The following is a 22,359-nucleotide window of genomic DNA, read 5'->3' on the forward strand; positions in this document are numbered from 1 at the left end:
ATTTAACTCTTTAGCTCTGTCTCCATCTCCACTCATACCCCTCTGGTTTAATCTAGATTTTCACCCATGCTGCCCTCACTCATTAGCTAGCTTCTCACATTAAATCCCCAATGACCTTGCAAAAAGTGTTCCTTTCCCTAAATTCACTTGCTTACAAGAAAAACATAGTCCCCCTTTTCACACATTTCACCAGTACCTACAAATGCTGTCATTTCTACCATTCCTCTATCACAAGAACCTCTGCCAGGCTATTATATGCATTTTAACAGCACTGTCAGCAGTCCCTCATCTAGAGACCTCATCTCTTGCCTTTACCATACAATGTTATCCTCCACTGTCAGTGTCATCATAATTAAAAATAACTTAGTAATGTTTTATGACACATGTAAACACTTGACAGGAGCTCAGGACAAAACGAAAAAAATCACAGTATGGTATAATTATTTTTAAGTCCATCACCATTCCAATTGCCACTTTCATAGACTGGTACAAACACCTTGGCTGCTTATTGTTATTTTTAAAACCACTAGTTGTACAGGTAAATGATCAATTTACAACGAAGCTTAACTTGTAACGATGTTGTAACATTGCGTTGAGATAGTCATCTGAAGGTCTGTGGAGAGAAATAAAGTGAGATCCCCTCCCAGTCTTACAGGGAAGTCCCAGTGAGTGACAGGCAGCATCACCGGGGGCGTGTCAGCCCGGACGGATCACTGTGGAGCTGCTCTGCTGCTGCTGTGCACATCTACTGGAGAAGGAGGGACGCTTCGAAAAGCACAACACACAAATAGGGCAAACAGTGCTCATTAACTGGAGCCACGGCCACGGGCATTCTTCTCACTATCCATTGGCTTTTATTCTCTCTCTAACCTCCATGGATGGGAAGCCTGCTCTAGAATATCACCAGTGACACCTCATTTACTATTGGATTATCATTTACAGTAGGAACAACGTCTTGTGGCAGATGATGAATTTCTCTGCAAGGTCAATGCTGGCTTTTCTGTATTCAGGGCTGAGGGTAAGAGATGTATTGAACGTTTATGTTTGTGGCATCTAAATTGCTTGAATAATTGTATATTTGGGGTTATGTTATATGTAATTACATCAAACATTAATTACATATCCTAATAATTATTAATTGCTTTGAAAATGATGACATACTATAGACAAGGGGAATTAACCAGTTTCACATACAAATAACCATATTAGTGTGTTTGATTACATACCAGGAAGACAGCAGATTACCTTTGTTGGGGTACAATTTGAATACATCACTATATAGGTGTATTCCTTATACATTTCTACCAGTGGCTTTAATAATAGCAAGTTCTGTCTGCCAGTTAAGCAGGAAAATACTTGTGTGCAAACACCAGAAAATCGCTAATTTGCCGTTTAATGGATTGTTTATATGCCCAGTGCTGTCTGCAGTGTGGATGTGCTTGGGAATGCTAATGGCCAGTGACAGAGGGTCCATGTACACTGGGAATTGCATAGAGTCATCTGCACACAGACAGAGCTCACTGCAGAGTACATCAGTGCTTACATTGAGCTGACACAGAATGAGAAGGGATACCCTTCATAATGATGCTATTTTGGCACAATTTGCTAGAGGGAATCTGCTATTAAATGTCATTTTAACAGCACTTAGTGTTTACCAGGTAACACTAATTCTCTATGGACATTATTGACAAACAGGAGAAGTATACATCTGCATGTTGTTTAGCTTGGGATGTGAGCCAGCTCTCTGGGACTGCCTGCTGTGTAGAAAGTGTCAAGGCTTTCTTGTCCATATAATCCATTAATGCAAAACACGAATAGAATACATATTTAATGTAAGTTTTGTGGGTTTTTAACCTGTGGAGCTGTGGCACAAATATTAATTTATATGTTTTAGCTGCTTAACTTACATTAACATCAATCAAATATAGAATCCTAATAAGTAAGTGGATTTGGGCTGTTTTCAGATTATTCTCATTCAATTTCCGATAAATACATTTTATATGAAACTAATCTCTATCTTTTACTACATAGAGAGTAACTGGGCCAATGTGCCATAGGACATTTAAAGACATGCGGCCCAGTTCTTGCTTTGCATGACAAAGACTTGAATGTATAAATGTAATAAGAACATTCTACTATCAATAGCCTGGCATTTATTCAGATGTAGTGATCCTAATAAAGGACATCATTGGAACTGAAGAAGTCTGAGTCTGGCATGGTGATGATGATGATGTTCCTCTATTGCTTCTCAGCACAGGGAATATGTAACATCCACAAAAGTATGAAAACAACTGTGCAGTAGCTTGTCACTTAAAATAATGTAATTATATAAAATATATGTAAGTATGTTGGTGAACCTTTTGTCAATCTACCATACAAGTGTCAACTTTTTCCTGCTGTCATATATAGTCCAGTTATATGTTAATTGTGCAGGTATTCAGATTTTATTGCTGATAATGGTTTGCCTTTCCTGACAACATCAGAGACTGGCATTTTTTTCTGATTCTTTGTTCTGTGTATTATATAAATCATGACAATGTGCATTGTGCAGTAGCAGACTGGCAGTATGGTATATGCACAGAGACTTCATCTTGTTCTGTGATTCCAACATATGTACCAAAGCAAAAATCACTGACAGGGAAGTGTAAAGGTAGTATAGTCCACAACAAATACTCTACATTTTTCTTATGTTGTAGTTAAGTCAATAGTAGAATGGATGGTATTTTAATACAGAGTGATGACACATGGCTTGTCAATTATTTTCCCACATATTTCATGACATAAACTGGTGCTGTGTTTCAAGGAGAAATCCACTACCAGTAACTTAGCCATCATATGAAGAATTATAGCTTTGGGCCGTCTCAAAAGGATAACTACGGCTTACGTTTGTGTTGAGTGAGTGATGGTTGCATAGTATGCATACACACATGCAGTAATTTGTCTGTTCAGCACAAATACTTAACATCCACATAAGTGAACAATGTGTACAAACATGTGGGTATGTCATTTGATATATCTTTTTACATGTGTCTTCTAATTACAATATCATTATTGGGCAAAAATATATGTATTTTTCATTTGGTTTTCATGTGTTTAACTCATTGCAAAAATTGGCATATATCTGCATGATTGTCCCCATAGCACATGCATAAGTGCATGCATACTTGCCAACCTTTGAGTAGTGAATTCCAGGAGATCCCGGGCAGGGGGCCTGGTTGGAGGGTGGGAGGGGGCGGGGCATGATCAAGCACCTCATGTTGGCCCCACCCCCGCCACAAAAGATCATTTTGTCGCGGGGCCAAAATGACACGATTCACCGCGAATCGCGTAATTTTGGCGAGTAGATTGCAGTATGTGGGATACTTGCCTGCTCTCCCGGGAGTCCGGGAGACCTACCCGGATTTCGGGAGTCTCCCGGACATTCCGGGAGAGTTGGCAAGTATGAGTGCATGGTGACATTTCACTCTTGGGAATTGTTCCTATAAAATGGGAATGCCTCTTTATTTGCTAGATCGCAAGAAATTCCTTACTTTGCAGGAATTAAATCCTGCAGAAATCACTAAAAAAGCCCAGTCTACTACCACTTTAGGGACATCCCCTTCATTGATGGAAACTTGCATTTTTATGTTGACAAACAGTTTACTCATTTATGTCTTAATATTGAATTTCATGACAGCAGTGGGGCATGTTTAGTATATGTATAACACTTGTGTGTATTATATATTGGGTACTTGTGTACATACAAGTTAACCCGTGCATGATACTCATGCATTCTAGTCAAATCAAGCTACTTAAGGTGTTAAAAAGGTTCTTGTCATGCATTTGGGCCATAGCCCAGGCCTCAACCACCAACCACTCCCCACTGTCACCCCCGGCAACCACCAACCACTCCCCACTGTCACCCCCGGCAACCACCAACCACTCCCAACTGTCACTTCTCCTTCAATAAATATATATATATTTTTTAAATCTTTATAAACCCTTTTAACAATTAACAAATTAAATTAACAAATTAAAAACATCTTAGTATACCAAATTTCAGCCCTTTCTGAATTTTTTTTTCCACACACACTAAGAATTTAGTAGGTCAGTGTATAACTCCGCCCAGCAGGTGGCGCTGCAGCTTAGTTTTATTTTTTCCACACACACACACACACACAGACAGACTAACACACGCCACTAGACATTTATATTATAGATAAATGCTCTTACTGAATCAGCATGAAATGCACCTGCACAAAAGCCATCCCATTCAAAGTATAGGATGACTACCGATTAGCGGTAACTCTTTTACACCTAAAAAAAAATCATCATTTTTCTGGGGGGAAGGGGCTCTGAGACCACCTGCTATGCACGAAATGTCCCCTAAATCCAAACTATGCACCTCCAATAAACCTCATATAAATATATCATCCTGCAAAATGAAATCTCTTGCAAGGCACATGATTACCCCGTACCTGCATTCTTATCAGAAGATGCAGACTTTTGCGCATTCCATAGATTCACAGATCCTCGTACATTCCATATAAACAAGTGCATTTCCACCAAACCATGAGCATGATGTCACAAAGTAACATGTGCTCCAGGGACACATTATTCTGTAAATTATGCCTGTTATTCCATGGCAACTCTTTAACCCGCTATACATGTATATATTTTCATATACTTCCAAATGTATAAAACACAATTATGACCATAAGAACCATATAGCAATATGGAACCAATCATGATTCACATTAACATAAAATGAGTTTATCTCTCTAGAATAATGACATCATCCATTGAAATGCACATTAAAGTAGGCTATCTGTGTTCAATAAATTAAGGTTTGTCCAGGAACATACCGATATCTACAGAGGTGTTGTGGAACTTTCGTTTCTCTTTAAATCTACAATCTGTATAATGTCACATGAAGGTGCTATTTAGGAATATGCCTGGTGAATATGCCTCTAGAAATCACGAATCAGCATTGGGATACATCGGATTTTAGGTCCCAAACCAATATGCACATTTATTAAATGTTGGTTTATCTTTTGGGTTACTCCTGAATTTACAGTATTATGTTTTCATGTCATGGAATCTAGTTTCTTCGTAACTTGATCCCCTAAATGTAAAGCTTTGTTTAGAATGTATAATAAATAATGCTTTTAGGAAATGCGAAGGATAACTCCGTGAAATTGTGGACTGGCGGGATTTAACAATGCAGCTTGCGTCATAAAGCCAGGCCACCTCAGTGCGGTGATGCAAATGTCATTATTGCATCCGGTGGACAGTGCATGATAGTGCAAATTGCATCATCAGGCTCAGCTCTATCCACTGTTACTGCAGTCCCGTTTCAGGGAGATTGCCAGACTCTATAGGGAAGTCCAGAAGATCACCCACTATTTCGGAAGTCTACCAGACATTCCAGAAGAGTAGGAATAACAGTAGTTTTAAAATCAATCGAATACAATGAAAACATTAAATGTTAGCATACATTTATAATCTCCTTCATCACCATTTGCCATGTTAGTGCAGATTTCTTACAGGAAAGCAATGTGCTATATGTGGAATTGATAAGTTTAATGCCGATGCATAAAATTAGTGGGGTAGAGTAGGGGCTAGGTGAACCCAAAAAGTAAATAGTTGGCAAATTGAAACCTGGAGTTCTTTAGGGTCAGAAATGGTAAATCCAATTCTATTACTACTGTGATCTCATATTAATTATCATTAACATCCCCCGCTTCCCCTATATCTCCTTAATAACCACTTTGCATTCCAAATATGGGATAAATTCTTATTGTAAAAACAGTTGCAAAATATAAAATTCAACCAATATTAAATAAAAATCATTGTGTATGCAACTTCCTACCCTTTTAAATGTGCATGAAGTTTTGGATGCATCCAGTAAGGGGGTCCCTCCTTGAAAAATTAGTCAGTATTAGTAAATGTAATACCCTATGCCTAAATAGGAGGTAATATCTATCATCTCCATCACAGTGGGGAGGCAAAACTTATAGGGGTAAAATTATCCAGCTGCTGGTTTTAAAAAGTGAAGATGTTGTCTATAGCAACCAATCAGATACCAGCTGTCATTTTGTGGGAACGTACTAAATAAATAATAACTAGAATCGTATTGGTTGCTATAGGCAACATTTCCACTTTTTCAAACCCACAGCTTGATAAATTTACCTCATAGAGTGTGCAGAATTAAAGGAGAGAACTGGTAAATGGCGATCTGGAGAAATAGTTTTAAAATCACATTTTTTTCAGTGGTTTACATGTTTACTTCCTAATCTCACAATCTTTTAAAAGCAAATCACCCTATAAATCACCAGTTTTCAAAATCTAAAAAAATACAAGAAATTATAAAATCATTGAACCTATTTTTCAGTGTTAAGTATAGGAGTGGTAGTCACATTCCCATGATTTAGATCACCGACATAGGAAATTGCTACAAAATAATGGTGAATTTAATAAATCCGATAAATGAAAAATTAAGACTTAACTTAAAAAATACAGAGTACATCCCGACATACGCGCTACACGACTGTTATATTTATCGATTGAAGGCAATGCCGGGATTTGGTATTTACGTCAGTAATGTGTGCGACACTGACATTTCCGGAATTAAAGCAGCAATAGCATCAGTCGCCGCATTTAGCATCTAATTTAAAGGTTAGGATTAGGAATATGGATAGGAATAGGAATAGGTTTATTACATTGGAAATTCTAATTGTGGATTTGAATCCCATCCTATAAGCCGCAACTGATGGTATTGCCGCTTTAATTCTGAAAATGTCAGTGTCGCGCACATTACTGACGTAAATACCAAGTCCTGCCTTCAGTAGATAAATATAACAGTCGTGTAACGCATATGTCGGGATGTACTCTGCCTTTTTTAAGTTAAGTCTAAATTTTTTATTTATTGAATTTATTACATTCGCCATTATTTTGTAGGCATTTACTATGTCGGCGATGTCAGTATCGCTTAAACGTACCCAACCCAAGTAGAGGACAGAAGAAATATATTGGGGGTATTCAATTGTGCGTGATCTGCTACTGAACAACTTTCATGCGCATCACCGCAGATTGCCCCTGTGAGCATTCCGGAGGAACTCCACAGACAATTGTTTTTCTCCTATGAATGGACAATTAAATAATCACAGTGTAAAGCACTAAAATGTTTTTACTCATTTCAGACAGTAGAAATAGATGAAAAAAAGCAATCTATTAATGCAATCTTTGATGCATACAAGTATTGAAATTAATGGGAAAGCTGCATATGCAGTTTTCCTCTACTAGCTCTACAAACTAGTTATGGAGTACTTTGATATTTAGACAATATGTCAGGAGTATGCCAAATGATCCTGCATTTTTTCCATGCCCCCAAAGATCCGCTTGATTTTAGCCCTTCTTCAATGGCCTATCTGCTACCACCCCTTGTGATATCTTATAAATAAAGGATAATAATAATAATTTTTTCACAGCAAAAGAGATTGAAAACTCTTAAAATTAATGGTTAATCTTTTTATTACTGTAATTATTCTCTAACTCCCAGCCCCCCCTCCCCTAAAAGTTCACATGCGCTAGCCACTGGTTTAACGCTGCTCTGTGAACATAACTTTCAACATTCTAACAGGACTGTGTACCAGATTCCTCAAATCTGGACTGTCCTGCCTAAATCTTCTAATGCAGCGTGCACCACTGTTTAGTGTCTGAGGCTCACCATTGTTTTTGCTATCATACTTTGCAGATCTGCATGATGGGGCATGGCAGCTGCCTCATTGTATACCCAACCTATGACGTCTGTAATGTGAACTTGTCGATGGCATGTGCTGCACTTTGTCATAATCTCCGATTATAGACGAGTTAACTGCTAAATTATATTGTGTGAATAATCTTACCGTTTGCCATTTCAACTAGGACTGAAGAGCATCAAAGGATCTGTATTTGTATAATTAATATCAGCTTTTTATTGTATCAGCAGTTTGGTAACTATGGTAGCATAAAACAAACACAATTAGCAGTAAATGTTGGCAATTCAGACATTATGAGCATGAAATTATGTCAGTGAGTATATTTTTCATGCAAGCCACATTATTAATGTGCCATTATCCAGATACAGTTTCAGCCACTGTTATTGTCTACAGCTGCTTGATGTTTTGTGATGCTGTCAATACCAATAAATTAACAGTCGGGTTAAAAAAATAGTTGAATTACCTGAAGTAGAGCCAGGTCTATTTTGGTCTCGTATTTAGGATCATCATTTTTATCCTAGATTACAGCGGAATGCATATTCTGTAACACCTCTTTATGAAAACTGTCTTCTTTAGAAGAGCACCTGGGGTCATCCAGCCTTATTCTGTAGAGATTATGGACATTTAGCCTATTAATTAATGAGTGATTACCTATTTCTCTTTTTTTTATAAAATGTATTAACGTTATATGTCTTATAAGGACCTGACTTTTTATACTTTTAAGCAGACTGCACACAGAGAAATTATGTATTTGGAAGTTTTAAATCACATTGCTTAGAAATCCCTGTACTCGTGTGCTCAAAAACATGTATTAACTTCAAAATCCAGTAACCTTGTGAATACAGTTTGTATGAGTATGTAGTTATTGATTAGCTGCACTAGGTGGGCTCTGTGTAATCCAGTCTTTCAACCAGACCACCAAACAATGGAAGTTGTCCATTTTGGGCACCCATGTAGCTGTAAATAATAGCATTATACATACTTGCCAACTTTTAGCAGAGGGGAGATCCTGTAGCTGAGTGCAGGTGGTATGGTTAAGCAGATAACGCCATTAGGCCCTGCCTCCTGTTGCTCAAATACCACGTTTTGCACGAGAATACAGCTGGGAGTGAGGATATCTCTGTGAATCACCTCCTTTAGCCTCTGCCCCTACACACTTCAAAAGAGAAGTTGGCTGATGCGGGCAGTAACACTGCTCTCCCCGGAGTCTGGGAGTACTCCCAACAAATTCAGGAGTCTCCTGGACATTCCAGGAAAGTAGGCAACTGTGGCATTATAATATTCATAGCTCAAAGCTAAATTGAATCAAATAGCATTTTTAAATAGAAATTACAGAAATTGCATAACAGCATAACAAAGAGGGAAGACATGCAAGGTAGCTTGTAATGAGCATGTACACAAATACATACATCCCAACTGTCCCAATTTTGTCGGGACAGCATTGTTCCGCTTGTGGGCAATTTGGGAGGTATGTGAGCTGCTGTCAGAGTGCTACTATGTGCGCGCCCCCCTTTTGGAGGAAAAAGTGATCGCCATTGTTCCTGAGTCCAGCACACCTTAATACATAGGATAATGACCTCTCCAAGTCTTTAGTCCCCTGCTCTATATTTATGTATAAACTAGTGTTAGGCAATTTCCTGTGTAGAGTGGCCACAGCCCTGGGATGACACAGACACACTCCTATGATGACGCAGGCACGCCCCCTTTGGTCGACTGTCCCGGTTTGAGATCCTTCAGTGTCGGGAGGTATGATATTACTAATGCAGTACTAGTTTCCCAGTGGGCTGTAGATTTCCATTTATGGTTCTGGATCCCATTGTACTGATCTGTTGTGCTCCATAGGGTTACAAAAGTGGGAAGAAGTTGAACTTGATGTAACATTTACTCTTTTGCACAATGCATCTCTTCAGACTTTTCAGATTCTTTGCAAGTCTAAGCAAATTTTTAGTATGCAACAGTATCTTCTGAGAGAAGAGATTGTACTGTTCGGCATTTTGTGTTGCCCAATCTGTGCACATTTAAAATAAGTTCTAATGAGGACATTGAAAGGGTTATATTGCAACTATTAGTCAAATTGTCCTATATTCGATAAGAAATGCCTAGATAGATTTTTCTAACCTTCTAAAAAGGTGGAGGTGATGGCCATAGCAACCAATCTGATTGTAGATATCATTTATCTAGTACATTCTAAAAAATGATAGCTAGACTCTGATTGATTGCTATTGGCAAAACATCCACCTTTTTAGAAGGTTTGATAAATCTACCACTAAATCTCCTCAGGTCATCCCATCACCCTCAGAATACATGAACATCCATCAAAAGATGCTATCTTTTCCAGTAAATAAATGTACTGATCCATAGAAAAGTAGTGTAAATACTTTGTGAAGCACAGTCATTTTTTTTCCAGTTTATAAATAATTTATTTTGCGTAAGGTATTGTTTCCATCTGAAAGGATTAAAAGATTTTCAAAATAAAATGCTTAATAAATAATAAACCTGATTTTACTAGTGTGAATTGACTACTAATGACTAATAATGAAACATCTTTAACTTCAAATTGTATTTGTCAAATAAAATATACTTTTTCTAGAGTTTGTACTTCATATATAGATAATGTAGTGCTAACTAACCAAAACACAGGTTACAGTGTCCTCAGGGCCATCTTTTCCATTGGGCACGATGGGCACGATGGGAAGGTGCCCGGGGGCCCCACAGGCAAGGGGGCCCCATAGACAGTTAAATAAATAATCCTGCAAAAAAAAATAAATCCTGCAAATATCTATGTATATATATATATATATATATATATATATATATATAGGTAGGGCCCCCGCTGCACTGCTTTGCCCGGGGGCCCATAATGTTGTTAAGGTGGCCCTGAGTGTCCTGTATACCACACATTACACTCAACAGCATATATAATTTAGAAGCCAAACTGAACTTGTTTGGAGCCAGTGATGTGATTATCAGCAACAATTGATCTAACATGCAATAAAGTCAGAAAAAAATTGTAGGAATAGAATCCCAAATGGGCATTTTTGAGATGTGCTCACTTGTAAATCAACATATTAAAATGCAATTATCATTCAAACTCTTAGGGGTATATTTACTAAACTGCGGGTTTGAAAAAGTGAAGATGTTGCCTATAACAACCAATCAGATTCTAGTTATCATTAATTTAGTACATTCTACAAAATGACATCTAGAATCTGATTGCTTGCTGTAGGCAACATCTCCACTTTTTCCAACCTGTAGTTTAGTAAATATATCCCTTGATCTGTATCACTCAAATGTCATCATTTGGTCTGAGACCCATTGTACAGATTTTATTATTTCTGTTAAATTTGTTAAATAAATGTTTATTATTACTTTATTCCTTGCCTTCCAAGGGTAAAATAATTGTTTGCATCGTATGTATTATAGAAAAATTTACTCCTTATAGTGTTTTGTTCTTTTTAAATGAAGCTGTGTTTTTTGTTAATTTGTGTTAATTTTTATGCAGTTTTATATTAATTTGTGTCCAGTATTTAAAAGTTGTGTCCACTAGGTTTATGTGGATTGTTTTTTAAATCATCTGTCCATTTTCACCTTGTTTATCCATAGCTACATATGAAAATTTAAATGCAAATAATTTAGTTACTATTCCTGGACAACAAATATAACTTTCAGTTTGTACATTAAGTCTATGTCATGTTACTGTTTTAGAACAGTAATTTGGCAGTGCTATTAAAAAAACATCCTATCTTTTATGGTGTATTTGTTAATAATATATTGCAGTGCCCATATAGCATACAGTATTTGTAAATGACACAATTAAGATCGAAATAGCAGAACTCATTATTACTTTAAAGATAAGTTAATTGTGAAACAGTATTTTTAGCTTTAAAGAGGCCTCCAGTTGTACTAGGTAATTCATTCAATGCACCATATTTGTTTCCAGTTTACAGAATTTTACATTTAGTTTAAAGGAACCAAGGTGTTGTCATGTATTAACACTGTAGGAAAAGTCCTTGGAGGTTTGGTTGTCACTACAAATGTGTATTGTTCTGTAGAAACCAAAATATATTGGGCATAGAGTGACAATAAGGTATAGGGTGCCAGTGTGATTTCAATTAGTAATTTTTACTCACTGTAGAAAGAAATTTAGCATATAAGGAAAAAAAAAAATCTGGAACCCAAACTCTTGATTTCACAGTCAAATATCTGTTATAAGGGCTTAGGGGTGTTAAATGTGATTGACACAGATAATTTGTCAATTTCTAAGCCTTTCCTGATGGATGAATGGGTATTAGGACGGGACTTATATGAACAGCTTACTAAACCTAAAAAGCATGTCAGAGAACAACTGGATAGATTATGTATGTATGTTTGATTTAGTGTACTCTGTAAAAACATAGATTTATTTATAATATACCAATATGTGCCTCTGAATTCAACTCCATGCCATATGCTTTCAAATAACCCAATACAGACATAAAAACTGTAAATAATTGATTACATGAAATCTAAACAAAGGCAAGAGTAATAAAACATCAGTAAATCAAAGGGCTTTGGTTTGTATCCCATGACCAATGATCTTCATAGTTATGTTTTTATGATGATTGATTTGTGGTGTATTATTTATAACATGTGTATTTGTGCTATAGAAACCATAAACATTTCATGTAGTATTGGTTGACTTTCATCAAGTTTGATGTATGAGCATCAATTCACACAGAGGTGTATTTGACAACACTGTCTTCTTATACCATCATTACTCGGTGCTGTTGAAGAAGCCGTTTCTTCCAGGATGTAATCAGAATGTCGCCAATAAACATGTAGAAATTCAGAATGTTGACACCGTGATGTCAACAATCAGAATGTCAACATGTTCATTAGGTTGACAGGTTGTTAAGTTGACATCACAATGTAATATTAATTGTAAAAAATAAATGGCAGTAGTTGTAAACTGACCAGTGAATGATGGAAGATATATATCTAGACACACACACATATATATATATATATATATATATATATATATATATATATATATATATATATATATACACACACACATATAGATATATATATATATATATATATATATATATATATATATATGTATACATATATATATATATATATATATTTATACACACACACATATAGAGATGTATATATATATATATATATATATATATATATATATATATATATATACATATAACTAGAGATCAGTAACCTTTCTGTGAATTTGCCTAAACAACTGATTTGAAGCAGAGCCGGATTTAGACCTCATAGGGCCCTAGGCAAGATACTGGTTTGGGGCCCCCTCCATGAAAAAATCCAAAGCACTATAGTTTTTAGCATAACATATACCCCTATTCAGGGGTTGGCTGGCAGACTTTAGCCCAGGGGGGCAAGCACATAGCACTGGCCCATAAGTAGCAGCCCATTTTTAAAGGTTGGTCTCACCGCCGGCCCTGGGAGGGCCCTCTGGGGACCGCTGGGCCCTAGGCAATTGCCTAGGTTGCCTAGTGGTAAATCCGGCCCTGATTTGAAGCACCACTGCTTAGAGGGCACATACCACTGGTCTGTAATTAGTGCAGATATGGGTCCATTTCCTGTTGCTAGATGAAGTGCTCCTTTGTCTGTTGCTGCAGTTCTACCATCATCATCATCATCATATTCTATTTATATAGTGCCACTAATTCTGCAGTGCTGTAATGGAGTGGCACTTCCACACTGCGTTGCAGTTGTTCTGTAGAAAGTGGTGCTGCTTGAAGAAACAGTGTAACGCAATCTGCACCCATACATACGGTCCAACATTCCTGAAAATCTATTTGCTGGCAGGCTTTGATTGGCTTCTTTAAGATTATTTGAAACCAACCTTTTCAGGAATTTGAAAATTATTTTACGCTTAACCGTTCAAAAATCCAATGAATATGAATCTACTAACTAATCGCTACATGAGACCTAAAAACTGCTGGGCTATTAATTGCTTACTTATATACTCACACCTGTGTGCAAATGCTTGCTTTTCCTGATCAATACATCTTCATGCTAACCTAATCTGAATAGTTTAGTAATCAGAACCATAGTAAACTGATTTGGCTGTGTGTCATAAACTTGAACCTCCTAAGTTAAAAACAGATGCTATCTCATGGTGGAATGAACACAAGCCAATTTATTAGCTGCGAGTAATTTTCTCACATGTGATAGCATCTGGATTCATATGCTAAATCTCTGTCATCAAGGTCACATTCACCTTGCAGATGTTTTTTTTTTAATCTGCATGACTATGGAATATAGTAAAATAATTTAGCAAAATGCAAGTGATGATTTAAGGCAAATGTATACTGCTCTGTTTTTCTATTACCCTGTACTATTTCTGGGATCAAGTTAAAAATGTTATACTCTCTATTCTGTATGTTCAAACTGTATGCTTCATATAATACTAACCTTACAATGGGTGCATTGCTACCATTTTACATCTTAAGACTTTGTGGTGTTTTGGAAATGCACCAAATGGGGCTAATTTAGATTTGGATGCATTTGCAGCACAATGGTCTAGTGGTTAGCACTTCTGCCTCACAGCACTGGGGTCATGAGTTCAATTCCCGACCATGGCCTTATCTGTGTGGAGTTTGTATGTTCTCCCTGTGTTTGCGTGGGTTTCCTCCGGGTGCTCCGGTTTCCTCCCACACTCCAAAAACATAATGGTAGGTTAATTGGCTGCTATCAAAATTGACCATAGTCTTTCCCTCTCTTTCTCTCTCCCTCTCTTTCTGTCTGTGTGAGTGTGTGTCTATATTAGGGAATTTAGACTGTAAGCTCCAATGGTGCAGGGACTGATGTGAATGAGTTCTCTGTACGGCGCTGCGGAATTAGTGGCGCTATATAAATAAATGATAATGATGATGATTGATTTGCGCACTAACGGCATGTAGAAAAAAGACGCAAGCAAGAAAAATATACTTACACGTATATGTTGAGTTGAACGTATCTCAAGAAGGTTACAGTTCAAAATTAGTATAATTTGCTCCACATGTACGTCAGACATAAAAGGACATATTGGTAAGCCCACAATATTGTAGAGTTGTGACTTGACAGTGTTATTAATAAATGTAAAAGTCGTAATTTAAATAAAAAAATGTAATGAAATACAAACCACACCATGCCTGCTGTTTAACAATCAAAATGGAATCTTATTTCCTTCAGTAGTAAAAAAAGAAATGTCAATTAAGTAATGCAAATAAACAGCTTCAACTTCACATAAGCAATGCTACTGCATTAGGTATTGTCAGCTGGAGGGGTCAGTACGCAATCAGCCAGAAACGGCTGGATAGTGCTGCTGACAACATCATCATTTCGTACCATTGCACAAGACTTTGAGTACCTGCATGAGGTACTCCTCCAAAAATCTGCAGATGTATCTATGTCTAATTGTGTGGCAAGTATGTAAAAATATACTTGCTATAATCAGTCTTTGCTTGTCTTTATGGTATTTTACACCATGACATGTTTTCAAATAATGTTTAAATATTTTCTACATTTATTTATTTTTTTACAGCACATTACTCCACTCCGCCCCCCAAAAAACAAACAAACCCAGTTGTACTCCTTTTTACAATCCAAAATATATTTGGGATATGCAGAAGTGTGTAATTACAAACTTAGCTAATGTAAATAAATAATAGTAAATATTTGTCTTTTTTGCAAAATAAAGTTTACAGCTCAACGTAAAAACATTTGGTTAATCATTAAGGGAAAATTACAAGCTACCTTTTCAGATTCATTAAACTGATTGTTATGGCAATTCCACACCTGTTATCAACCTTATCTTGACATGTTAGTAGACTAACGCAGTAGTTTCGTTCTCCTTTTAAAAAACCAGGCATATATGTGCCATGACTGCTTATTTTATTAGTTTTATTATGTTGATCTAAATTTAAAATTGTATTATGCAAACCAGTATGTACATGTAATAAGAATTTATAAGCCATCTGGCCAGCTTAATTTGCGACAGACTACCTTTGCATTCCATTGTGTTTTCTGTAGAGACTTATGATCCTATTTATTAACCAATGGAGATAATGATTTCTTATTGCATCGTATTGCATAAAAAAAAATCATACTATGGGGTCTATTAATGACCTTTCACATTTTATGCCTGTGTGTTAAGCATAATTTCTTATCGCAGTAATAAGAAATTATTTAACATTGCAGTTTATTAAAATTGTTCAGCCGGGACAGCAGATCCAATAAGAGCCTGTCCCGGTGAAGAGTCTATGGTAAAGAGATAGCAATCGCTATCACTTTACTTCTACGGTCTGACCTGGCTTAATCACTGCGCATGCTCAGAAAACAATTAGTGATAGAAGGGAGGGGAGGAGCATGAAGCCTGTCGGGGAGGGATCAGAAGATCCCACTCTTGTGATGCTCTTCACATAGGCTATTCATGCTCACGCCATCTTCAGATAACATTAGCTATCGGGGTCAAGCTTGATAAATTGGTCCAGACCAAAGTCTGCATTGAGAATTATGGGTACAGCAGTATGCTGTGATAGTTAGCTTAACACAGGAGATATCTCTGATATCTCCAGCTTTAGGCTTTTGTTACATAGCCCTGATACTAAATTATGCCTAGCCCATGCAGAGACCTACATTTTGATATGGCTAGAGACTTGATAAATAGGCCATTATATACTAGTATATTTGCAAAACAGTAGGTGAAGGCAAGAGATATTAAGCTTATATCTGTTATTGCTCCTTATGTTATTTAAAACAGAACCACACTGAAACTTAACACTCCACTAAGTTTTAATAGAATACAAAGTTCATCTTATTTGTGGTGTGGCCCAGGGGGCTCCATGTGCCCAGCTCTGTTCTTTTCTCTGATTCAATAGTTGGCTGTTGTAAACACTAAGGGGTATATTTACTAAGCTGCGGGTTTGAAAAAGTGGAGATGTTGCCTATAGCAACCAATCAGATTCTAGCTGTCATTTTGTAGAATGTACTAAATAAATGAAAGCTAGAATGTGATTGGTTGCTATAGGCAACATCTCCACTTTTCCAAACCCGCAGTTTAGTAAATCTAGCCCTAAGAGATGTTGCCAATGGCCCTCCACCATGAACTTACCATTTTGTACGAATTAAGGTGTGGAATACAGTGAATATTTACAAAGGAGGCAGTTGCAGAAGAAAGCTTAAAAACATTATTTGAACTGGCAGCTGTATCTTTAGATAGAATAAATACTTAATTGCATTCTGTTTGTAAATTACAGTGGATCACTATAGCCATGTCTGTATATTAAACCTGTATGATGCAAGACCCCATGGCTCTTATGAACCCCCAGGCCCTTTGTGACAATAGTAGTTTTGCCATTGGGTGGTAGATGATAAACAGAAATAAAAAAAAATGGAAAAGCATTAAAAATTGTGTATTTTTACATTATTTATACTCACTAAATGTAACATGACACTGGAGTACACTTTAGTCCACTTTCTGCACTGCACATGTCACAGCATTTTAAAGATAATCCTCATTAATTCTAAAGAATAATGCACTTTGTGTGTTAGAAGTGTCTTCTGGGTCGACAACCTGTATTGACAGACACCTACAACAATGTATGAAAAATATATAGGACACCATATGTGTGCAGACTATTTCTCTCATACCTCGTTGGAGTGTGGAAGTTATTCCTGAATGTTTTTCCCACGTAGCTAAAGTAGTAAAATGTGCAAAAAACGCTCATAAACACTACACCTATGGAAATTTTGTTTATTTATAAAGACCCAGTATATTACACAGCACAGTAATACAAATAAATAGCATATAATCATAAAAGCCATAATGTAAAGATGGTCCTGCCCAAATGGACATACAATCTAAAAGGTGTGGGGAACAACTAATATATAATGTTATGAATTAACAATAGCAGCTAGTGGTGGGGAAAATACATTATCAGCTACAAATATTAAACCAGCCATTGACAACTAGGATTTCTGTGCAGTTACCAGTGGTGTGGTATGTTTGGAATGAGGAGAGACTGAGAAATGTGGAGAAATGAAATGTGAACCAGTTAGTGTAGAAATGTCAATAGATTCGGCTGCTGGCAACCATGACCGTTCTTCACCATTGTTTCTTAACTGAACCTCCTCTGGCTCTGGGAAAGGCTTTTGCTCTTGTCCTATTTGGGCCGTCCTGTGGCCATCTGCCAGCTTGGAGTAGATGTGTGCCAGAGATGTTTCTTTGGTATCATGCTACTATTATCCTTAATAAGTTGATGACTTATTACCCAGCACTACATGTTGAGGGGATCATGACGCAAACAAATTACATACAGTGACATTAAACAGAAGGTAGAGATGACCCTGCCAAAAGAAGTTTACAATCTAAGACAGGGTTGTCCAAACCGCGGGCCGCATGCGGCCCAGCACGCCTGTAAATGTGGCCCAGAAGGAGTTTTGGTTGTGGCAAGGGGGCAGCACTGTTAATGGAAAAAAAAATCCTGCAAAAAAAAATAAAATAAAATACTTACCTTGCGGTCACGCGGTCACGTCAGCTGGTACTCCGGCTCCCTCCCTTGTCTCCTCCTCCGTATGGTGCTCGCAGTGAATGTCGGGCGTGATGTCATCACGCCCAACATCCATTGCGGAGCGCAGCACAGAGGAGTCACCCGCGTGAGAAGAACAATCAGCAGCACAGAATTGGAGAAAATAAGATAAGAGGACAGGAGAACAAGCCGATTAAAAGGTAAGTTATATATATATATATATATATATATATATATCAATCACTTTTTTTCTCATATATATGTTAACTATGTTTTCTATGTTTTTTTGGATGATCAGCTATCGTTATTGTTAGTGTATCTTATGTGCGGCGTCTTCCAATGTGGCCCAGGGAAGCTAAAAGGTTGGACACCCCTGATCTAAGAGATGGGGGGAACACATGATACATAAGGTAGCGGAATAACAACCGTCTCTTCTGGTGGGTAAAGTGCCAGTCTCTACTGTAAGGCAGCTGCATTATCTCGTGCCATAGTTGCTGTGAGAAACAGAGCCAGGACAGTTGTTCTTCATGTTCGGCAGCAGCTGCCACCACCATGGAAGCTGTTGAGATCACCAAATGCAGGAATAGAGATGGCAGCAGTAATGACAGTTAAACTTAAAGGGGCCGATTCAATTCGGCCACGTTATTCTAGGAATAATACGTTGCTAAAAATATTATCGTTAATACAGGAATTTTAACCCGGATAGAGCTGCGAGCAAAAATCAGCGTTAATTACTGTACTAACTTTAATACTGCACACTTTTACCATAGTAACGGTAATAGTGTGCAGGACGCGTTATTCCCAGAATAACGTGGCCAAATGGAATTGGCCCCACAGGATCCAGCAGCTGAACTGAGATGGTATTCAGTAGATCTTCTAAACAACCCTGTCTATGGTGTGGTGACAGCTGCTAGACAGAGGCAGCTCATATTAGGTGAAAGAGATAGAAATAGTAAAAAACTATTTTTTATTTTAGATATCTACTGACTGGCCTGCATGACCCATATTAGCCAATGGAATTAACCTCTACTTATTTTGATTTAACATAATAATGTTTTTTTCTAAATAAACTTTGACATTTTTTAATGCTGAGATAAATGTTAATTTCAAATTACAAATATGAAATAATAAATTGGCCCATTTGTTGACAGTGTTATTTTTGTAGGCTGTGATTTAATGTTTGTGTGCAAATTTCTTTGTATCTATGGAAGGTTAACTGTGGACTTTGAACTGAGAGCATGTGCAGCCTTTCATATATTAATCTCTCAGTAAATGACCTATTGAAACAAGCATGTTTGCTTTTACCATCATGTCATTCCTTTCTCCCAACGATAAAACACATCAAGATTACAGTTAGAAATGACAAACAGTTTTCATTAAGAACATACAGGAAACTAGAAGCCTGAATTCTTAACATATATTTAATTTAATTTTCCATTTAATACACGTACAAGATACTTGAGGATATGTAATGCATGAGAATATTATACGTGTATGTGAATATATATATATATATAAATCTGAACAGAGTAAAATACAGGTGAATTGGGCTGGGTACACAGAGGAGCAGGGCCGGACTGGCCATCGGGCACTTCTGGCAAATGCCAGAAGGGCCGATGGCACTGTGGGCCGGTCCGGCTACCTGCGGTCACCACTGCAATAATTGTAAAAAAAAAAATTCTACTTGCGGTGGAGCCGTCATGACGTCACGCTTCAGGTTTGCGGCCGTGTGATGTAACGTCAGAACGTTATGCGCGGCCGCGCAGGACTGGATCAGAGGGCGCACAGATTCCCGGAGGCTGCAGAGGCTGCTGAGGTAAGTATATTTTTTTTTCACAGGGAAAATGGGTGCAAGGAGGGGGAAGAGGACCCGATAATGTCTGCATGGGGGGGAGGGGAGAGGACCCGATAATGTGTGAAGGGGGGGAGGGGAGAGGACCCGATAATATGTGAAGGGGGGAGGGGAGAGGACCCGATAATATGTAAAGCGGGGGGAGAGGACCCGATAATGTTTGAAGGGGGGGGAGTGGGGCTGAAAATATGTGCAGGGGAGGGAAGAGGGGCTGAAAGAATGGCACACGGAAAACAGGAAAAGGGGGGAGAGAATGGCACACAGAAAACAGGAAAAGGGGGGAGAGAATGTCACGCAGAAAACAGGAAAGGGGGGGAGAGAACGGCACACAGAAAAAGTGAAAGGGGGGAGAGAACGGCACACAGAAAAAGGGAAAGGGGGGACAGAATGGCACTCAGAAAAAAGTGAAACGGGGGGAATGATGGCACACAGAAAACGGGGGGGGGGAGAGAAAAGTGAGGATGTCACATGGGGGGGGCGAGGGAGAGAAGAGAAAGGATGCCACACGAGGGGAGGGGGTGGGGTGCTGTATATTACTACTGGATATTTATATAACCTCACATTTTATGCAAATGTAATTTAGTGTTGTTATTATGTTTACTCTGTGGCATAATATGATTTGGGGCACTACTGTATGGCATAATATGATTTGGGGGCACTATTGAGGTATAATATCAACTGGGGGCAGTATTGTGGTATAATATAATTTGGGGGCACTATTGTACGAACTGGGGCACTATTGTGGCATAATATGATTTGGGGGCTATTAATTGAAAGTGGGGCTGTTTGGGAAAAAAATAACGTCTATTTATTAAATGTGAATAGAAATTATTTCATGGCATTGATGGTTGGGGAAAATAGGTATATTTCTTAAACGTAAATGCGATTTAATTTATTGCTGGGGTTGTTTGGAGGGAGGTATATAGGTTTATTTATTAAATGTGAATACTACAATTTTAATGTTGGGGCTGGAGGGAGGCCTAATTATAAAACATGGGTTGCATTGATTAAACACCAGGGCTGATTGGAGGTTTCTAAATTACATGTACCCATTTTTTTTTTCCAAATAGGGCTTCCAGCATTCGAGGATCCAGACAAGCAGCAACTAAAGACACCAGCAGCCACAGGTGGTATAAGTGACAAGAACACTGGTGGGAAAGTCCCGAATTTTGGGGACTGTCTCGTTTAGTGAGATTTGGGCCGACTACAAGGACAGTTGGGAGGTAAGTCCTACTTCACAATGTACTGCTTGTGAAGGCAAAGCTGCGGGCACCTAACAGTAGTGCACACAGTATTGCCTGTGTATTTGTCTAACATTGTGTCTAATATGATAACCATGTTACATAATAGAGGCCCTCTGTCTTAAGTAACCCAGGCCCCCCGAGCGTTAATCCAGCTCTGGTTAGCAGGAGGAATCTGATAGTTGCTCCAAGTCTCTGGATTGGACACAGCCTGCAGAGCAAGCCGAGGAGCTCTAGGTCTCACAAGATTTGGTAATCTCGTGAGACAAAGAGCTTCCCTGCTCAATCTACTCTGAAATTTAGAAAATCTGAAAACTGAATGGTTTTTGGTGGGTATACTCATAACATAATATTTGGCCATATATTAGTATTTAGTCCATTAGTCCAATGGTGCAGTGTGACCATATTTTCTGTAGTAGGAAATGTGTTTTTTTCCTAATAATAATTAGAAATGTGCCGATTTTTACTAATAACTAATCTCATTAATTATTGGGACATAAAGCAATTTGCGGCTTAGCCACCGTTTTCCTTACATGGAACCTGTGACATTTTAGATGTTATAATGAGGCATCTTTTTACTCAACCTTTATAAACATTCGCCTTGTACCACTACACCAAAGGACAGGAGGTTCCATCTGAGATGCTAATGCATCCCAACTAAGAATCCGTAATAGCTACTCACATGATTCCTTTATTTGACTGGTTTCTATACCTCCCAAGTACCACTCATCTCTTGACCTCCACATACAATAGCACAGAAATCCGTGGTAGTCATTAAATCCCCACAGTTCTGTTATCAAACACACTATAATGTATTACAACTATAGACAAACCATCCTGTCAGTTATTAGAGACACAGACATATATAAGGGACAAAATTTTCTACTTTATAGAGCTAACTCCGAGATCATATATACGATACATACATTACATTATAACTAACCAGGCAAGATATTATAAGATGTTACTCAACCACTCTGAAAAGT

The 22,359-nt window shown here is 37.8% G+C and overlaps 1 protein-coding gene across 2 annotated transcripts in view; it reads left to right on the forward strand.

Moving 5' to 3' along the window:
* The first annotated feature begins 748 nt into the window (after positions 1-748).
* The window catches only part of GPRIN3 (GPRIN family member 3), an 87,263-nt gene continuing 65,652 nt past the window's right edge, over positions 749-22,359 (forward strand). For both annotated transcript variants that reach the window (XM_075201767.1, XM_075201776.1), the window contains exon 1: positions 749-1,018. The gene's annotated coding sequence lies outside the window, so the exon portion shown is untranslated. The remainder of the gene's footprint in view (positions 1,019-22,359) is intronic.

Source organism: Mixophyes fleayi, chromosome 1 (genome assembly GCF_038048845.1).
Source record: "Mixophyes fleayi isolate aMixFle1 chromosome 1, aMixFle1.hap1, whole genome shotgun sequence".
In the NCBI taxonomy this organism is placed as follows: domain Eukaryota; kingdom Metazoa; phylum Chordata; class Amphibia; order Anura; family Limnodynastidae; genus Mixophyes; species Mixophyes fleayi.